The sequence below is a fragment of the Odocoileus virginianus genome, chromosome 23, assembly GCF_023699985.2.
Source record: "Odocoileus virginianus isolate 20LAN1187 ecotype Illinois chromosome 23, Ovbor_1.2, whole genome shotgun sequence".
In the NCBI taxonomy this organism is placed as follows: domain Eukaryota; kingdom Metazoa; phylum Chordata; class Mammalia; order Artiodactyla; family Cervidae; genus Odocoileus; species Odocoileus virginianus.
In genome coordinates this window covers 2,738,457-2,744,564 of record NC_069696.1, presented here as the reverse complement: position 1 = coordinate 2,744,564, position 6,108 = coordinate 2,738,457, and positions in this window count along the sequence as shown.

The window sequence follows — 6,108 nt, the reverse complement described above, 5'->3', positions numbered from 1 at the left end:
TTTGGTGCCTATTTGAAGTACAACAGAAGGGAATCCCTTATATATGCCAACAGTTACTGTTTGATGTTAAAAGTCATAGTAACATGCTTACAGGAAAACCTGCAGAGTAGCTAGAGAAAAATATACGCCTGCACTATGGGAACAAGTTAGAGACTTTTTTTTTTTCCATGTTATGAACTAGCACGTATGTACCCCTGTTAGGATAATTTGGAAGAACTGCGGATGCCATGTATGGCAGGATTGGATTGCGAAGCAATGAACTTGAGAAGGAATTAGAAATAAAGGAGGGACAGGATGGGGAGGGAGTGACGAATAATCTCAGCGCAATAGAACCATTTTGGATGGAGAAGCGCCCGACTCCCAACCAACTGTTGCTAAGTCAGGACCGATGCTGGGTCTCTAGTGACAAGTCTTGCTGTCTACAGTAGCTGCTACCTAAAAAGAGATGTTCTGTTTTGCCCGTTGGACACAGGTGATTGGATCCTGGGTTTCTCATGTTTTTCGATACCTTGCTTCTTCTTCCAAACTTGGTTCATTGCAGATACCACCCCATTTTTATCTTAAAGGGGCAATCTAGCTATAGGCCATCCCACAAACTCCGTGAAATGGAGGTAGATGGAGCCCCAGGGTGGGATCTGGAACTTTTTTTTTTTCCTCCTGAGGTGTTCAAGAGAGTAATGTGACCTTGGCATCCCTCATTAGGAAAAAAAAAAAAAAAAAAACTAATTTTTTTTGGTGCTGATTTGGGCATGTCCGGTCCACAGGTGAGCGTTGGTATAAACCATTCCATTCGAAAAGCACTTTGAAAAATTGTTCCCGAGGGGGTAGATGGATTGGTTTATGCAAATCATACAGACTAGAGGCCTCCTTCCTCCTCCTGTGTCCCCTCCCCTCTTGCCCCCCGGTCAGGTTGCTGTCCTGTATCCAACACTCTCTGGGTTCCCCTCCAGGGACTCAAGACACATCCCCTTCCACTGAAATCCCTATGACAACATTCCTAAAAGCAGAGATCTGTAACCATTTTGATGGCACACAAGGATCTTAATTCCCACCTCTATACTTCGCCTTTGGACATGGAAAGAAGCATGATTGCTGGTGCAAAGACAGACAGCGGGTCATCCGTGTGGCATTTTGTTCCCGTTTCCGTTTTGTTTCTTTTGTCGTTGATTTCATTGCAAAGTTGCATTCAGCGTACTTGAACTTTTTTTTTCCTCTCCACGTCTTAGAGGCATTCAGTTAGCAGAGAGGTTGAAGCACCAACTTTTTTTTTTTTTTTTGCACAATTATAATTGACAGGTAATGAAGCTATTAAAATATTTGCCTTTTTAAGTAAAAAAAAAAATAAGATCAGAACAAGGCTACTCTGAAGAATTATTTTATACACAGATTTTGCCTTGTTTCATAGTATGGAGGGTTTAAGATGGAGAAAAATCTAAGGGTCTCTTATTTTTCATTTTATTATGTTCAGTTTTTTATTATTTTTTTTTTTTTTTGCGCTGCTAAGAAGCTAAGATCATTCATCGTTATCCACATTAACAGTACCTAGCTGTAATGTTTCACCGAGTGTGCTGCTATTATATAAACATTTTTATAATATATTATTTTACTGCTTAAACTTCCAAGTCCTGAAGTAGTTGGTTGAGATAGGAGTTCTTCGTACTGGAAAAGCCCTCTTCCATACATAGTATGTTTTCTTCTGGTCGCGTATTCATGGGTTTTTTTTTTTCCCTCTCTGATCACATCCTTCAAAGACAGAGTATTCTTTACCTCAGGTTTACTGGACAAAATCAATAGCTACGAAAGAAAATGGTTCACATTTTTGTTTTCATTAATACCTCACAACCGTACAGTTTCTGCTTGGGAGCCCATCAGTTAGGGAAGGCGGAGGGGGGAGGGGGCCACAGCCTCTCCCCGATGGAAGGTGAGGGTCTCACGCCCAGAGACCTCCTCAGCGGTGAAGGTCATCAGGCTTCCATTCTGACTCCGGTATCCTCATCATGATGGAAAAAATGCAATTGGACCAAGGGATTTCCCCTCCCCCGCAAGGCCGACACACAGCGCTGAGTGATGCAGTGTGCTGGGCACGCGGCATCTGCACTTGGGTACCAGACAATTCCAGCAGGCTGTTTGTTCAGAGAGCCTCATCGGGCAGGCCTTTCTAAAGCACACCTGCTTCTAGTTCTCCTTTCACCTGGGAGATTTCCCTTCTTTCGGCATGTTTCTCTCTCTGGCAAGTTTCTCTCTCCTGGATGTTGGCAGCCACCCCCCACCCCCCCAGGCCCCTGCCCCCTTCAGGACGATCTCAGAGGGTTTCCTAGGTCTGAACCTGCGGCAGGCAGGGTTGCCATGGGAACTGCTCCCACCTGTCTGGCCTGTGACAGGCAAAATGCTGGGGCAAGGGCGTGGTCCTCGCTGAGTGGCACTGAATGGTTTTCAGGTTTTAAATCGTGTGCTGAATTGGCATGATCGGGAAAACGGGTCGGGGTGAGTATCGGATCAGTGGTTGAAGGCAGGTGGGCAGGCTGCTTCTGTCCAGAGATGGAATCCCAGGTGAGTCAGGCTCCGTTGATGTGGGTTAGAAGGGTTTCAGGACTCGGTGAGTTACGTGATCCTGAGATGCTCAGGATTCCTGGTGGGCCAGTGGACAGTGAATTCTGAGGTTTGGAGGAGAAAGGCTGAGCAGCCTGTGTTTTATCAAGAGGCCATCCTGCGTAGGCCCCTCTTCTGGGCAAACTGGGGTTGGAGGGTGGTCTGTGTGGTGGAGAAAAGCATGGGCCCTAGAGTTCTTGAGACTCTTGGGACCTAAAGAGAAAGGGAGGTGTAGATCCCTCTAACAGTGACCAGCTGCTCAGCTCAAATGGGAGCAGCGAGAGGAATAAGGAAGGAGACAGGCCAACAGATCCCCCCGCGGTCTCTCTCTCTCCACTTTCCCTGGAGCGCTCAGGGTCCCTGGGACCTTCTAGCTTTTTCTCCTTTTCCGCCTTGTGCCTAGCGTGATGGGAGGTGTAGGGTTGCAGGTGGGAAGGGTGCTAGGTAGCTTCTGCTTTCCTGCCTGCTCCTTCCTTACACAAAAGACGGGCCCCGGGCATTGTTGAACTGTCCTGTGCCCTCTCCTCGGATCTTGGATCTTGGTTTCCTCAGTAGGAGTTTCTGTCCCAGAGGAGTTCAGGTGCATTTCTTTTTTTTTTTTTTTCCTCTTTGCTCCCGTGAAGGAGGTTCCAAACCTATTCTGGTTTTTTTTCTACCTTGTTGTCGTATCTCTCCTTCACTTTGTTCTCTTTATGTTTTTTTTTTTTTCTTCTTTTTTTGGTTGTTTGTTTTTTCTCCATCAGTGGGGACTGATTGTTCCCCTCACCAGCCAAATTTTGTTCCTTCCCCTATTTTGGCCAAATCCTAGGGGGTGAAAATCCTCGTATGCCAAAAATATATGCTGAACATAAGTCAGTTCCATGTGGATTGTTCATCGCAGCCGAGAAGCCTGCAGGTGGGGGCAGGGGATGGGTGCCTCAGCAGACTGCACCCCCCCACTTCCAGGCTGAGAGAAGGGGCTTCTGTCCACGGAGGCTGTCCTTTGGAACTGCCCCCACCCCACTGAGCAGCCAGCGTACCCCAGCCAGGTCCCCCTTGGACGGTGGGCTGTTCAGAGGCCCCATCCTTCCTCCTGTCCTCACTGGAGTTGGGCATGTGTGACTCGGGAGGGGCGGCCCTTGGCTGCGGGCATCGGGGTCTTCCCTTCCGAGGAGGCTGCCACCCACCGCTGAGGGTCCCAGGAGCCCTGGGATTGCCTGATGAGGGTGGCAGCAGGACTGGATGACTTTTTCTCAAAGAGGGCAGCAGACTGTTCTCCCCACGGGCTACAGGGGGGGACAGGGCTGGGAGAAAAACAGACATGCACCTTATATCATGTAAATATACTGATTTTTCTAGTTCAAGAAGAGAGAATTATTGGTAGAGTGGGAATGGGAGATAAGAATGGGCAGGAAATCTTGAGTAAGCCAGCTGGCTTGTAAGCCAAAAGGGTTCCTCCGTGTTTATCTTTGAGACAGTCCAACCCCGAGAATAGCTTTAAAAGGGAAATCAGTGCTGAGACGGTGAAGTCCCTTACCCAACATGCGCCCTGTAGCTTTAGAACGAACACAGGCTCCTCAGCTGTGGGCTCGGCGTGGTTCCCGTCACCCGTTGGTGTGAAACAAGGTGGGAAATTCATTAGGATGTTTATGGCTTCTTCATCCCATCTGGCTTTTCCTGGTTCTGGATTCTAATAAACAACCCGGAACAGTCTCTTTCCTCCAGAACCACTGCTCTGCATCCTGGTGTCTCTGCTTCTAGACTCGCCTGGGCCCTCAGACCCATTTCTTGGCTTAGGTTTCCGGAAGCCTTTAGCAGACGTGTACACGCGTGCTCTTGCTGTCGCATTTATTCCTTTGCCTGCAGCCTACTTTGGGGGGAAAAAAAGTGCCTTACTGATTGTAGCCGTTACAGTAGCCAGTGTATTTTCACAGATGCCTATCCTTTCTTTTTTTTTTTAAGTTGGTTCTGTTTCTTACTGCTCACCACCTCTGAAATCCCCAGCGTGTCACGGGGGCCATTGGATTTTTTCCATTATGTTCATTACCCTTGTACCATGTACCTCAGATCTCTCTCTCTCAGTTACAGTTTCTCGTCCTTGACTTTCTTTTATTATTATTATTATAATTTTTTTTTTTTTTGCTTTAAACGAGTGTGATGCCATATCGAGTCAATGTTAATCTCTCACCATGTACTCTATAAGAGGTGTGGGTGTTTATTTGGTCGGCGTGCGAGCAAGTGCTAAAGTAGCATGATCAGTATACACGGAAGGTTTTTAGGAAGTATGGGAAAAAAAAATGTTGTATTGGCTATGATGGTGACATGGTATAGTCAAGCTACCTTTTCTGAGGTCCTATCTTTTCAGTGTTAAGTGATTTTTAAAAATAATAACCTGTTTTTCTGACTAGCTTAAAGATGGATTTGAAAATGGTTCTGGATGCAATTAGATTATGCTATTTGGACAATAAACTCACCTTGACCTAAGGTCTCTGGCTCTTTGACTTATTTCTTAGACCAGCAGTCCTCAGTGTGGAACACAGCCTTCTTGGGTCAGAACTCTGTTGGCCATAGTTGGTGTTGGGGTAAAATGTGGATCCTAACCTGAAGGGTCATTTAGGTGTGTCGCTTGGGTGCAAGCCACTGATGGCCTTTATTTAAAAAAAACAAACTAGGATCACCCAGGCAACCCTCTTGTAAAAAACCAGAGCCTCAGACCACTTTCAAGAGGTGCGTCAGTTACTGCTATCATAACTGACCTCAGGTGCTATCTCCTGATTATTGCCGGCTCTTCACTCCTGGGTCTGAGTGAGCATCTTCTGGCTTCTGAGGTGCCATCTTAAGATTGTGTGTGCGCACGTGTGTGTGTGTGTGTGTGTGTGTGTGTGTGCGTGCGTGCGGGCTCAGTCGTGTCTGACTTTTAGTGACCCCAGGGACTGTAGCCCACCAGGCTCCTCCATCCATGGGATTCTCCAGGCAAGAATACTGGAGTGAGTAGCTATTCCCGTCTCCAGGAGATCGTCCCAACCTAGGAATGGAACCCAGGTCTCCCAAATTGTAGGCGGATTCTTGACCAGCTGAGCCGCCAGGGAAGCCCCATCTCTAACTGGGTGGGGCGTGTCCATGGAGAACCAGACCGCTGCAGCTTTTCCGGTTGCTTCCCGGTGGCTCCTGCCCAATTCCTGATTCTCTCTCTGTACCCCTCCCTTAAGGACCGCCGCTGCTTTGGAGGAAAGGGCAGTGAGGCCGAGCCTGGGAAGGGGTGGGAATGGCCACCCTTCAATTGCCAGCTGCTCCTTGACCTCAGAAACTCAGACTAGCCTCTTTCCCAAGAGTGATGGGGCATGCCTGTTTGCTGTTGCTATGAAAATTCATTTTCTCTGTAGTTACCTGTCTCTTTCAAAGTCACTGAATAGAAGATGTGGTGCATATATACAATGGAATATTACTTAGCTGTGAAAAAGAAGGAATTATAGCCATCTGCAGCAGCATGGTTGGACCTAAAGATGATCATACTAAGTGAAGTAACCAGACAGAGAAAGA